Here is a 15499-nt window from a genome sequence, read left to right as displayed (position 1 = left end):
TTTATAAAAGAATGACAGCTAACAAATGTAGAAGGAATAATAGGATGGGGTGGGGGTCACCATTTTTATAACCCCTAATGACATAATGTATTCAGGCAATGATTATTGGCTGACAAAATCATGAAGTGAAAAAAACGGATGGGGTAACTTTAGAACAGGGGGATCAGGATGTTCTTCCCCGAAACACGGTCCGATGACAGCATCACTAAAAGTGGGGTAACTAGACCATATGTGCCTCCTGAGGTGGCACTACGTAAAGTACACAGCAAAAGGAAGCAGAATTCTTGCCAGAATAGTTAGATCTGAATCCAATCAAGCCTCTTGATCTAACTTCCAAGTTCTAGTAAATCTGAGTAATAGAGAAAAAAGTTAAGTAACAACAATCAGCCAAACCTAGTATGTGGAAAGTTCTATTCCCAAAGTGGGCTTAACTTCAACAAGTGAATGACTTGAGAAAAGAAAGGGAATATTCTAGATAAGAGTTTTATGAGACTCAATAGCCAAATGAAATGTATGCACTTCTTCAGATCTGGTTCAAATAAACCAACTATTAAAAGAGAATTTTGAGACAATCAGGGCAATTTGAATATGGAATGAGTAGTAAATGATACCAAAGAAGTATCATTCATATTGTTAGGTGTGACATGGCAATATGGTTCTGTAGGAAAATGTGCATATTAAAATATGCCTACTGGAAAATGCAGGGGTGGATATGACATGATGTCTACTTCTAATGACTTCTGATAAATGGAGAAGGAGATAGATGAATCTGAGTGTGTGCGTATGGTTGTTCATTATGCTATTCTTATACAAAAGCCTAAGTTTGAAATTTTTTCAAATGAAATGTATTTTTAAAATATAGAAAACAAAAACTGGCTGGGCACAGTAGCTCACGCCTGTAATCCCAGCACTCTGGGAGGCCGAGGCGGGTGGATCATGAGGTCACGACTTTGAGACCAGCCTGGCCAATATGGTGAAACCCCATCTCTACTAAAAATACAAAAATTAGCTGGGTGTGGTGGCACGCATCTGTAGTCCCAGCTACTCGGGAGGGTGAGGCAGGAGAATCGCTTAAGCCCGGAAGGCAGAGGTTGCAGGGAGCCAATATTGCACCGCTGTACTCCAGCCTAGGTGACAGAGCAAGACTCTGTCTCAAAAAAAAAAAAAAAAGAAGAAAAAGAAAAAGAAAACAAAAATCAACAGACGAAAAAAGTCTTAATAAAGAAAAAACGTCCCTGGCCGGGCACGGTGGCTCACACCTGTAATCCCAGCACTTCAGGAGGCCAAGGCGGGTGGATCACTTGAGGTCAGGAGTTCAAGACCAGCCTGGCCAACATGGTGAAACCCCGTATCTACTGAAAATATAAAAAATTAGCTGGGCGTGGTGGCGGGCGCCTGTAATCCCAACTACTTGGGAGGCTGAGGCAGGAGAATCACATGAACTCGGGAGGCAGAGGTTGTAGTGAGCTGAGATCGCGCCACTGCATTCCAGCCTAGGCAACAAGAGCGAAACTCCCTCTCAAAAAATTAAAAAAAAAAAAAAGTCCCTTTTCCCTACTATTTATATATGAAAACCTTGATATGAACAGTATACTCCTTTTTTTTCCCCACTTAGTTACTTATACAGTTATACATACTTTTACTGGATATGTATTCAAGGTACGATTTATTTTTCAGAACTGGTCTAAATCTTTCAGGTGTTTGGGCGACTCATTTTTCTAAAACCTCACAAGCCAGATTGTGATGGACAATGCACAGGCGAGAGCTGGCCTGGGGCACAGCCCTTCTCTCTGGACAAAGAACCTTCTCTTGTCCCTCCTTTGTTTCCATACTTTTCAACAGGCGAGAAAGAAGTTTTGGGGTCTCACTCCTTTTCCCTGGAGAGAGGAGGTGGCTACTGGCCTGCTACTTCCTCTGGGTCCCTCAGCTCTTCAGATTAGGTGCTCCTTGAGCAGAAGAGACCCCCTTCAACCTGAGGGAAAGCCCAGGACAGGAAGAAACAGGGCAGGTGAAATGGCGTCTGCATTGCCAATTCCTGCTTGCTATTCTCTCCATTTCCACTACTCCAGGGGGAAGTCTCATGACCCAAAAATGATAAAAGGGAGCCAATGGCAGCTTCCTCACCATGTCAGGGTTGAATACTCTTTCTCCTCTTCCACTTTTTACCTAACCATGTTATTTTTGCTCACTGGTTAGTTTTACTTAAAAAAAAAAAAAAAAATTCAACCTGTTTCATATGTCAACAACAGCTCCTAAGCCCTCCCTACAATTTTTCCCCAATTTCCCCATTTTTTCGGTCTTAGTTGTCACTTCCTCAGGGAGTTAAAGGAAATGGAATGTGGAGCTGATAACAGGAACTCCAAGAAAACGAGATAAGAAGGTTTTCTGAAAGCATTTCTGAGTGTACATGCACACATACTCTTTAATTCCTGTAACCAAAGAAATAAAAGCAAATTTCTTTCTTATTTTTTGTGGGGGGTAGATGGGGGGAGATAGGCTCTATGAATCTAGCAAACAAAATTCATGTAGAAAATGAGATATCAATCACCTGAAATTCCCCTTCAAAAAAGAATTCAGTTTCCTTCTCCTATAGTCAAGTCACAACTCGGCAAAAGTGTGGAAACAAATTTTCAGGTACTTTATTTCCATGAACTTAAACTTGATACTCAAAGGGACTCATGCACGATTTCAACTCTGCATGTTGTCAAGTATTGAGAGATCCTAGGCAATACTGATCTAACAGAATCCATGAGATGGAGCAAAGTAATGCAGGCAGAAGGAAACTAAGATACTCAAAATAAAAATCCCACCCATTGGCCTTCTTTCCTGTGTGCCTCAACATTTAAAAATGGATACCAATCAAGAAGAGATTTACAATGTGTCTGATGTATCTAGCGGGGAGAAATGGATACCCTGTGGCCTAAAATCTGCTTAAATAACAGGCATTACCAGTTGGACTCTAAATGCATTATGGGAAAATATCTGTAAATCTTATTTTTTAAGTAAAATAATTTGTTGTTGTTGTTGTTGTTGTTGTTTTTAAAAAAGAAGAACCATTGTTTTAGGAGTATGTCAGTTTCCCCACGTTGAGTTTAGCTAATGCAGGCACAGAAATGCTATGCCTATAAGGACCCTATGATTTGAAATGCTTCCATGGTTAAAGTATTTTATTATCATATAAACATTTGGTTCAATATCAAATTGACAGAAACATTACTGCATGAATTTCATTTAGCAACAATATATAGCAATCAAAGATGAGGAAAGACAAGTTTGTGAGTAACTACAACTCACTGTGATGGAGGTATGTCTAACTCTGATGGCAAGATTTCTCAATGCTAAAAGCTCTGCACATATAGAGGGCATAGCATTACTGTTCTCTGAGTCGCCCTGGTGTCCAGAATGAGTGAGGGCCTAGAAAATGGACTCTAAATCCCTACGGGGGTCATTCAAAAAGAAGGCTACTTGGTGAATCAGTTTACGTCCCTGGAACCAAAACAGTCAGATCAGGCAACTGAACTCTTAGGTCATGAAATATCAGACCCTGAGATGACACCCTCCACACCTGGAAAAAATGATGCAGAGCACATCACTATGAAAATTAGATCTCCTTAAGTCCATGGCCTGAAACATCTTATCTTTGAAAAGTCTTCTTACTTCATAGGTAAGCCTGGCTGGCAAGTGTCAGCTTCTCAAAGCTCATACATTTTATATAAAATAATAAATGCTAAAATAATAGCAGAGGATAAATACTAATAGAATGTTATATTAAAGTACATAGAAGTGACCTCATATACAGAGAGCAGAAGAAATTGATGCTTAAAGCAGGACTCTTGAACTCAAAAGCCTACGTGTCCCAGGCAGGTGCCATAATCTGTAAGATTGGTTTGGTTAAATATTTAGGGAATGCAAAATACTAGCAAAGTACAGTCACTAGGATAGTAACAAGACCAGATTTTTAATCTTCCAAGAGAAACCAGATATCTGATCTATCTGATTTTTATGTGAAGTTTCCAGATTTTCAAATGTTGGCAATTAATTTTCTTATAAAAAGAAAATTTTTACAGGTTAAAAAATGTTAGCAAAAAATTTGGCCTGTGGGCTACTTTGCAAGCTCTAATCTAAAATGCGCTTTTAAATAATACAGTAATAAACAGAAAGCTTCTAATATAACAATGATTACACTAAATTACTGAGCCTTGGTTTCTGCTCTACCAAGAGGAACCAGTCCACGCTAGGAAAGGGCGGGAATGGCATCAGGATACAAAAGAAACTTTCCCCAAATCATATATGTCTGAATTGTCATCACCACTACCACCACCATCCCTGTGCCCATGGCAAATAAGGTTTGAGCAGAGGATGTGCAACTTGTAAAAAGCTCCCGAAGACAATTAATGCCACAAACTTCCACCCTGGGGATGGCTGACCTTGAAGAAATAGAAAGCTTTGGATAACTGGGAGGGTGCAGCTAAGTGGTGAAGACCACAAACTCAGTAGGCCTAAGATATCAAATAGTTATATAAAGCGGCTCTAAAATAATAACCGCAAATATCAAAGATGACAAGGATACCGCAAAAAGTATTGCTAGTGCCACAGCCATTTCAGTCTCATGAGCAAAAAGAAAAGTTGACTGTCTCATTGTTTACTATGGAAGATTATAAAAACCGGATGCATTTTAAGAATGTGTACCTGTAGTCAAATGTGGGTTTGTGGATATGTGTATAAAGAAAGCAAGGATAACATTTTGGCTATTTTAAGGTTTAGGTCTGCACGTTCATTGCTCAACAAGGGAAAAGCAGTATCATATTTCCACATGATGCCAGACTACATACAGAAAACAGAAAATGGTTACCAAATATTTTCACATTTTTCTACTTCCTATCCTTAAAAAAAAAAGAACTTTTTATTATAAGGATTATGACATATTATTTTAAGATCTGACATACAAATAAGAGATATAAAGAAACACCTTCCTGTGACTTTGTGGTGTCCCACTAATCTTTTGCTATTATTAAGCGCTGCCTAACCTAACCCTGCTTTTGGTTTTAAGCTTGTGTTCTTCTAACTCACCTTGCACCTTGGAGTCAAAGTCTTCCAAGTCAGCTTTATGGTCAAAGCTGTTTCACAGTGATTTATCCTCAGATGCCTGCAGCTTTTCTCCTTGGGACACGATATGTCTTTGACCTTGCTGGGGCTATCTGGGTAAATTATAGGGGTGGCTCCTTAATATCCTTCTGTTGCTGTTTTCCCAGCAAGTGGCAGAACCTGAAAAAGAGAGATTACAGTCATATAGTACATCTTTACAAAACTTTCGTGAGCCTCTCACGGGGACTGCCTATGGCCAATCAGAAAATTCCTCCCAATTTATCTTTTGAACAGGAAGTTCATATGGGTACGTGCCTCAGCTTTTTATCTCCTTTGTTCAGTTTTATGTAACCTCAAAGACGTAACCACTGACCTTCTCAGTAATCAGTAACATTCATAATTTACATCTCACCCAGAGCTTGGAGTATGAAAACTCTCAAGTGATATAGCAAATATTTCCTAAAAGGGGACAAAATATATTTTCCAGGACCACATTTAGCCCTCCAATTAAATATAAACCTCAACAGGGCTTTTTTGTTTGTTTGTTTTGTTTTGAGACAGAGTCTTGCTGCAATGCCCAGGGTGGAGTGCAATGGTGTGATCTCGGCTCACTGCAACCTCTGCCTCCTGGGTTCAAGTGATTCTCCTGCCTCAGCCTCCTGAGTAGCTGGGATTACAGGCACACTCCATCATGCCCAGCTAATTTTTTTATTTTTAGTAGAGATGGAGTTTCACCATGTTGGCCAGGCTGGTCTCGAACTCCTGACCTCGGATGATCTGCCTGCCTCGGCCTCCCAAAGGGCTGGGATTACAGGCTAAGCCACCATGCCTGGCCCAATAGAGTTTTTAAAAATAGTAAGTATGAAGTGGTTTCATCATACATGCACATAGATGTACAATCTCTAATGCCCTGAAAAAACGCATGAACAGTCTCTAATTTGCTGTAGAAGAGAACTGTAGCCAAACTCCTAGAACAATCCTCTAGCAAGAAGAACAGACTCTATACATACTATAAAAGAATATAGTTTTTAACTTGACATAATTTCTCAGAAAGCAAAGAAACAGTATGCTATGGTTTGGATATAGTTTGGCCTCACCAAGTCTCATGTTGAAATATGATCCCCGGTGGTGAAGGTGAGGCCTGGTGGGAGGTGTCTGGGTCACAGGAGCGGATCCCATATGAATAGCTTGGTACCATTCTGAGGGGTGAATTCTCACTTTTATATCCCACAAGAACTGATTGCTGAAAAAGAACCTGGGACTCCTTTTCTCTCTCTCTCTTGCTTCCTCTGTCACCATGTGATCTCTGCATAACAGCTCCCCTTCATCTTCTGCCACGAATGGAAGCAGCCTGAGGCCCTCACCAGAAGCAGATGCTAGCACCGTGCTTCTTATACAGCCTGCAGAACCATGAGCCAAATAAACCTCTTTTCTTTACAAATTACCCACCCTCAGGTATTCCTTTATGACAACACAAATGGACTAAAACACAGTATTTTAACAAGAGAATAAATAAATTCATCATAAGATAAGAGAAAAATGTGACAAGTAATCCAAAGTAGAAGTTACTCTCTGATCCTGAAACATGACAGACGTTTTTTTCCTTCCAGCCATAAACCTCTCTAGCAGGCTCCTTTATTCACAAGCCAGCTTTAAAAATCACTCCCTGGGTTTGACTTTTACAAGCCTATCCTTTCACTCTGTTTTAGTTTTCCTTTTTTTTTTTTACTTATTGAGAATGGGAAAAATGCACACACAAGCACATGTATACATACATACATATTCTAAGGCTACAACTTACTGAAACTGCATAAGATTTATGTTTGGCCAGCATCCAATGCCATGACTGCCTCCTTAAGTACCATCTTTCTGCAAAAGTTTTTGTTCTAACTCCCCTTCCACTTCTTTAAATAAATTAAAAAAAAAATTCTACTGTGTTGTAAGACAATTCCGTGTACCTTGTAAGTCCTGAGTAAAATTTAATTGTTGATGATGATGATGACCTTGAATACTAAGGCTAAGGTCCATCAGAATTCTTTTTGTATGCTCAGCATTGCATCTTTTTATTTTCTGCACACATTACTCAGTCTATGCTCTTTAATCTCATTTAATTACAGGCAGATGGAATATGAATTGTCAGCTATAGAAACTCCCCTAGCAGGCCAGGCACAGTGGCTCACACCTGTAATCCCAGCACTTTGGGAAGCCAAGGTGGGTGAATCACCTGAGGTCAGGAGATCGAGACCAGCTTGGCCAACATGGTGAAACCCCATCTCCACTAAAAATACAAAAAATCAGCGGGGCATGGTGGCAGGCGCCTATAATCCCAGCTACTTAGGAGGCTGAGGCAGGAGAATCGCTTGAAACCGGGAGGTAGAAGTTGAAGTGAGCTGAGATCATGCCATTGCAGTCCAGCCTGGGCAACAAGAGCGAAACCCTGTCTAAAAACAAAAAACAAAAAGCAGAGACTCCCTTAGCCATCTCTTCCTTCCTCCTTCCTATGATGAACTCTGTCAAGCTTTGGAAACAGAGAAGACACTGATAAAGAGGAAAAAGAAAAGGCATGCTAAAGAGTCCCCTGTGCTATCCTGCAGCTCTTTTTGCTCATTCACCCCCGTTCCTCTGTCCTAGTCTGATTCTCCACAAGTTCTTACCATTCTAAAATAGCAAGTGGGAAGGCAAACCAGAAGAGAGGACCAAGGGGGTAAGATTAAGGCTTCCTTTCCTTCCCGCTGTTTCCTCCACTAAGCAGCAGCAGAGGGGAGGGATAAGACAAGTTGAATCTCACTAACCATACCTAAGGAATTCCTCCGCCCTCTCCCATCGCATCACATATGCTGTGTGTGTGTGTCCTTGGCTACCTGCCTATGTAAATAAAACCTTAGACCAAGGAGCATCCATCTACTTCCTTCTTCTTTCGCCATAGTCTTTGCCAATACAGCCTTCAAAATCCAGCGCAAAACTGCAACTCCCAACTCCTTCACTGATCTTTCCAGTTAGGAAGAAGAAGCTGCTCAGTACTTTTGGTCAGTTCTATTTGTGTCAGGCTGTCCTGGTCTTACAGTTTTATGTGTGAACTGTGTCTCCTATACCAGACTGTGTGTACTCCGGGAAGCAGGGACCGGACCTTAATTCTGTGCAAACAATTTTTTTCCTTTTAAGTTCTGGGGTACATGTGCAGGATGTACATGTTTGTTACACAGGTAAATGTGTGCCACGGTGGTTTGCTGCACCTATCAACCCGTCACCTAGGTATGAAGCCCCACATGCATTAGCTATTTCTCCTGATGCTCTCCCACCCACCACCCCCCTCACCACAGACCCCAGTGTGTGTTGTTCCCCTCCCTGTGTCCATGTGTTCTCATTGTTCAGCTCCCACTTATAAGTGAGAACATGCAGTGTTTAGTTTTCTGTTCCTGTGTTAGTTTGCTGAGGATAATGGCTTCTACCTCTGTCCATGTCCCTGCAAAGGACATGATCAAATACAGACACATAGACCAATGGGACAGCATAGAAAATAAGACTGCACGTCGACAACTATGGGATCTCTGACAAACGTGACAAAAACAAGCAATGGGGAAAGGATTCCCTATTTAATAAATGATGCTGGGAGAACTGGCTAGCCATATGCAGAAAACTGAAACTGGACCCCTTCCTTACACCTTATACAAAAATTAACTCAAGGCAGATTAAAGACTTAAATGTAAAACCTAAAACTATAAAAACCGTAGAAGAAATTCTAGGCAATACCATTCAGGACATAGGCACGGGCAAAGATTTCATGAGGAAAACGTCAAAAGCGGCCGGGCACGGTGGCTCACACCTGTAATCCCAGCACTTGGGGAGGCCGAGGCAGGCGGATCACCTGAGGTCAAGCATTTGAGATCAGACTGGCCAACGTGGGAAAACCCTGTCTCTACTAAAAAATACAAAAATTAGCCAGGTGTGGTGGCGCATGCCTGTAATCCCAGCTACTCGGGAGGCTGAGACAGAATTGCTTGAACCTGGGAGGTGGAGGTTTCAATGAGCCTAGATCATGCCATTGCACTCCAACCTGGGCAACAGAGTAAGACTCCATCTCAAAAAAAAAAAAAAAAAAAAAAAGTCAAAAGCAATTGCAACAAAAGCAAAAATTGACAAATGACATCTAATTAAACTAAAGAGTTTCTGCACAGAAAAAGAAACTATCAGAGCAAACAGACAACCTACACACTGGGAGAAAATTTTTCCAATCTATCCATCTCTGACAAAGGTCTAATAACCAGAGCCTACAAGGAACTTAAACGAATTTACAAGAAACAAACAAACAACCCCATTAAAAATTGGGCAAAGGATATGAATAGACACTTCTCAAAAGAAGACATTTATGCAGGCCTGCACACAATTTTTAACTCTGACACTTACTGTGTGTTAGAGTTTAAAATAGAAATTTACAAGGTTTTGACTTACATGTATTCTGTAAGAAACTAATCTATTATTGTCTATTTTGCTATTAAACGCACGAAAGTGTATATTTTCACACAATGCATATGAAATGTCAAAGAACAGAGGTTTTGGCTTGTTCTGCAACCATAATTAATGTTCATGCGAATATTCTGTACAACCTTCAAAAAGACAACCGAGATGAAGTGTAGTACCCGCTATAACCTCCAGGGGGACTGAGTACTCTGAGTTAAAAATTACCACCACACTATTAACACATGGTTCAGTTATAACCAATCATCTCTGATAGTTACTCAAGCCAAAAATATTAGAAACATTTGTCTTAATTGAGCTTCAAAAGCTTGATTAGGACATACAGGTTTATATAGTCACATTCACACTCCAAATTTCTAGGTGATATATATTATTTTAGAAAGCCAGAGTTCACTAAGTGGCAATTCAACCTCATTTTATTTAATTTTATTTTTTTAAATTTTTTTGAGACAGATCTCACTCTATTGCCAGGCTGGAGTACAGTGGTGCCATCTCAGCTCACTGCAACCTCCACCTCCCAGGTTCAAGCAATTATCCTGCCTCAGCCTCCCGAGTAGCTGGGACTACAGGTGTGCGCCACCATGCCCAGCTAATTTTTGTATTTTTAGTAGAGACAGAGTTTCACCATGTTGGCCAGGATTGTCTAGATCTCTTGACTTCGTGATCCACTCGCCTCGGCCTCCCAAAGTGCTGGGATTCCAGGTGTGAGCCACCACGCCTGTCCCAACCTCATTTTAATTAAGAAATTTCACTGGGTCTTGTTTTACCTTGCACATAAACTGCATGCAGGGCAGAAGTCCAAAGGTGATAAGTGTATAAAGTTCAAGCCTGATTACTGCTTGTGACAAAGTACATTGAAGATTAATCCTTAAAGCCACACTAAGAAATACCCTAGTTAAGAAATATACTCAGAGATAGGAAGATTGGTTCTTTTTAAAAGTATAACCAAAATTGGCGTGCATGCGTGTGTGTGCATGCACACGCGTGCACACACATGCGTTTTCATACAGCACATCTGGTTTTAACTGAAACACATTCACAATAGGAATCATGTTCTATTTAAACATATCCTCTGTAGGTCAAAAAGGATGCTAACATTATCTTTCTAAATCATTAATGAGCAAAAGTTGTAAAGGTTGAAAAGGTTGATTTAAACAAAATTTCCCACACTAACCAGTACTAGCCAGTGGGCGTCTCTGGAAAATCTCATTCAGAAGAGTTTAGTGACTTGGCAATGGTTCCTTCTGAATGGCTCATTCAGGAAGCAAATGATCCATTATCTTTGCAACAGAATTTTCCTTTAAGCTATGTGACTAATCCTCCCACAGCCTGGGTTTTGCCCACATGTTCTTGTCTAGTGCATTCCCCGCACATTCCTCTCCTTTCTTATTCAAGCCCATCAGAAACCAAGATGTAGTCTACCAAAGATTAGATTGTCCCATGTAGCTACTAAGTAAATGCATATAATGCAAAATGGATACAAGATTAAGCAAACCCCAGCACTCTGTACAATAATAAAGAATTCCTAAAATAATAAAGACAACCAGAAGAGTTATCTATGTAATCTAGATAGCAAAGTCTACTTCATACCAAAAACAAGAAATGAGACACTTTTGATCATTTTCTCACATATGTGGGCCATGGTTTTATTTCAATGCTCACACCATTTCTACAAAGAAGGATTGGTCTTAATTTAGGGTTCAACATTCTAAATTGCTTTTCTAGAAATCCGTAGCACAATACACAGTACAACACCTTTTTTTATTATCTTGCTTACTTTGCCTATTGTCACCACTAACTTCATTAGTGAAAAGATAATCATTTTGCTTTTTTCCACTGGCAGCAATGTTTAGACAAGAAATTGATTTTTCTTTTCCTACCTATGAAAGTTTCAAGTTCACTGAGGGTATCTAAGTCTCTGGAGAATATAGTTTAAGTGCCACAATCCAATAGGTTTAATGGAAACAGGTTGTGCTGGGGTAACTTCCTGAAGATGAAATATACAAATTTCAGTCATTGTTACCTAGTAACTACTGTGGCTTTCTTGTTAATAAGTAAAGAGCAAAAGACATTTAACCTCAGAAAAGTATCTTATCTCATTAATGCTACTACATATCAAAGAAGTTAAAATTCACAAGCTGAAATAACATATCAGAGTTTTCATATCCACCACTAAGTATTGATTGATTAATCCACAACAGTAAGTCAATTATGTAGTTATTATATATAAATATCAAAACCAGACACTAAAGAGGATCTAGAAATGTAACAATCAACAAAAACCAGGCTCTTGCCCTTAAGAAATTTAGACGGCTCAAAGCCCTAGATAACAGGAAAAGGTATGTGAGTAATCTTTTTAAGTTACAGAAGCAAAATATGTGCTATGAATATTGATGGCATGAAAATAATTCTAGCTTGGCGTTTGTGGGCTGGGTGGGAATCAGATCAGAAGAAGTTCCTCAAAAGAGGAGGCATTTGAAAGATGAGTAGATCAGGCAGAAAATAGACATGCAGGGATGAATAAAGGACATTTCAAACAGTGAGAAAAGTATATGAAAATCAAGAGATGGGAAAGTGTAGTCTGTAGTTCAGAGCTCAGAGCTTAGGGGACAAAGGAGGAGAGTAGAGCAGGGGAAGCCAGAGAAAAGGTTTGAAACAGCGTGGAAGGTCTCAAATGCTGGTGAGAGATTGGATTTCACTGTGTGGGCTGTAAAGAACAGGAGCGAAGTTCAGAACAGGAGAGCCACATGATCATACTTCAGGGAGGGGGATCCAGCCGCAGAACAAACGGGAGGAAAAAGACAAGAGAGAACCTCAGAGATCAGATGGGAGGATGAAGCAACCTGGGACAGTGGAAACAGGAGGGGACAAACCAAGAACTAACAGTGGACAGGACAGAAGGTGAACCTAGACAGCCTCACGTGTTTCTTGCCTTAGCAAAATAATCAGTGAGAAACAAAACATTCATGATTTTTCAGAAACATGACCAAAGTATAACAAGATATTTTATTTATAAATGCTAATAAACTATATACCCTAATAAACTAATTTGCTCAAGACAAACATAATTTTCTCAGTCTATCACAGTTCTACCATTTAGCCAATTTTTTCAGATTTTTTTGTTTGCATATAACTTAGATCTAATTGACAATATTTCTCTGAGGGTAGGGAAAGTGTTTTCTTTCTTCAAAATTCAAAAGCCAAGCACAGGGAGGACTTGACATTTATTAACCATTCAAAGATTTCTTCCCCCCAAATTAAAGAGTATTGTTAATGCTGACAAAAATTCAGATGACTGATCATACAGCTAAGAATTCTGAGTAGAGGCTATTTAAAGGAATCTGCAATTTTATTATTCCCTTGACAACATCTGTGTGAAATCCAAAGAATAAATATTACAGAAACCACTCAATAGTTCTACTATTCAGTTGAATAAAATTGCATAAAAATTAATAACTCCATTAATTCTAAAACACTATAAACATGCTTAGGACACATCCTAATCTTCTGAAAGGAGTATGCTCTAAAGAAAGAGTTAGCAAACTTTCTGTAAAGGTCCAGATCAGTGAATATTTTAGATTTTGTGCAATCCCTTGATGAAACTACTCAGCTCTGCTGCTGTGCCAGGAAAGGAGCCACAGACAATGTATAAACAAATAAACATGGCTGTGTTCCAGCAAAACCTCACTTATAAAAAAGTGGTGGGCACCTACTGCAGTTTGCTGACTCCTGCCTAGCAAAGAATCCAGCTGTGGTGGCTTGATATGGTTTCATTGTTCTTGCTCCTCAATGCACATAACTCTGATGTAGTGATTTAAAAAATTATTGTGAGAAAATGGGCTCCAAAAAAAAAAAAAAAAACTCTTCTAGTGGAGTAATAAAAGGGAAAACAAAATGAAGAAGTTCTGAGGAAGCAATGGATTCACGGAGATAAAGAGAAGTTCAGGGAAACTTATAAAGAAGAATGTAAAGGCCAGGAGTGGTGGCTTAAGCCTGTACCCAGCACTTTGGGAGGCCGACGTGGATGGATCACTTGAGGTCAGGAGTTCGAGACCAGCCTGGGCAACATGGTGAAACCTTGTCTCTACTAAAAATACAAAAATTAGCTGGGTGTGGTGGTGCATACCTGTAATCCCAGCTACTTGGGAGGCTGAGGCAGGAGAATCACTTGAACCCGGCAGGCAGAGGTTGCAGTGAGCCAAGATCATGCCACTGCACTCTAGCCTGGGCAACAGAGTGAGCCTCCATCTCAAAAAAAGAAAAAAAAAAAATGTAAAATTTGATGATCTCTCAGATTCCCGCTAAAACAGTTCAACATTTAGAATATTTAAATATTCTAAGTAGAAATATTTAAAAATGTGACTCACGAAATCATTTCAGGGGATATTCCAACCAATGCCCAAATTCTCACTGAGAGAAAACTTCAGGGAAAGCTTAAACTATCATATAAAGATATTTAAGAAATGCATGAATCTTGACAGAATATTTGCATGAGAGAGGCCTAGGGGATTGGTAAATTTATGAAAGTCTCAGATCATATTTCCCTCATGAATTATGATGATCGTACTATATTTACTTGATACACCAGGGGGAAAGTAGAAAATCCTATCATCAAAGCTTACTAATCTATATTTAAATCTTTAAAAGAGTTAAAAAACTATCTTAACTCAATTACATTTGCTTAACAATGCTACTGCTAATTTACCATTGAAAGTGACTTACTAGCTCTGTGACCTTGTGAAAATTATTTTACTTCTCTGTGCCTCGGGTTCCTCATCTGGAAAAAGTAGCTCTTTCACTGAATTGCCTGAGGATTAAGCAAATTAATGCATGTAAAGTGTTCATAACAGTCCAGGCATACGGAAGTGCTCAAATGTTATGCTGCTGCTGCTGCTTCCCCAAGTCTCTTCTCCCCAAGTCAGCTTTACTGGTTCCTCTTTTTTTTTTTTCCCTCTTTTTTTTCTCCGTTTGGCTTCTCCTGAGTGACCTTGTCTCGCTTTGAGGCCTTAAACCTACCATTTGCTGGAGACTACTCAATCCGTCTCCTCAATGCTGACCTCTTTTCCAGATTGCATTTCCAATTTCCTACTGTCGATTCCATTGCAATATATCAAGGGCACCTGAAACTCAGTGTGTTCAAAAATCAAACCCATTATTATTATCATTATCATTATTATTTTTGAGACAGAGTCTCACTATCAGGCTGGAGTACAGTGGTGCAATCTTGGCTCACTGCAACCTCCGGCTTCCGGGTTCAAGAGATTCTCCTGCCTCTGCCTTGTGAGTAGTTGGGATTACAGGCGCCCATCACCATGCCCGGCTAATTTTTGTAATTTTAGTAGGGACGGGGTTTCACTATGTTGGCCAGGCTAACCTCAAACTCCTGACTTCAAGTGATCCACCCGCCTCAGCCTCCCAAAGTGCTGGGATTACAGGCGAAAGCCACTGTGCCCAGCACCATTATCTTTCTGCCCTTGCCCCTTTTCCTTTCCTTATATTTCCTTAGTTAGTGACATCACTCTATATCCTTAAATCATGCTAGAAAATAGTTATTTTTCCATTACCATTTCATTTCTCTACTCCCAGTCATTATCTCCTCCAGGCCATCTTTCATTATCATCGGAGTTATCTTTCTTAAAACATAGATTTGATCATGTTATCCTCTTGCTCAATTACTCTCTATTGCTTGGGGAAAAGATCTGTGGACCTAGGAGTGCGCTTCAGAGACTCTGGAAACTGTCTGAAATTGGATACAAAAATTTCTGTGTGTTTCATTAAAAAAAAAAATCATGGTCCTAGAGGACAATTTTTAAACTGCTCAGCAGGGTACAATCTGAAGTTTAAGTTGCATCCTAGTCACACTCCTATATCTGAAACATACTGTTGAGTGGACAACAAAAGAGATGTAAATATATTTTTGGTGTCTGGATATTGTAAT

The 15499-nt window shown here is 39.7% G+C and overlaps 1 protein-coding gene across 13 annotated transcripts in view; it reads right to left on the bottom strand.

Annotated features, from left to right (window-relative positions):
• The window catches only part of OSBPL6 (oxysterol binding protein like 6), a 203047-nt gene that overhangs the window by 105933 nt on the left and 81615 nt on the right, over positions 1–15499 (bottom strand). For all 13 annotated transcript variants that reach the window (XM_054679137.2, XM_054679143.2, XM_016950099.4 and 10 more), the window contains one exon: positions 5071–5265. The gene's annotated coding sequence lies outside the window, so the exon portion shown is untranslated. The remainder of the gene's footprint in view (positions 1–5070; positions 5266–15499) is intronic.

This window comes from Pan troglodytes, chromosome 13 (assembly GCF_028858775.2).
Source record: "Pan troglodytes isolate AG18354 chromosome 13, NHGRI_mPanTro3-v2.0_pri, whole genome shotgun sequence".
Taxonomy (NCBI): Eukaryota; Metazoa; Chordata; class Mammalia; order Primates; family Hominidae; genus Pan; species Pan troglodytes.
The sequence above is the reverse complement of the archived record's forward strand: the minus strand, read 5'-3'. Positions and strand labels throughout refer to the sequence as shown.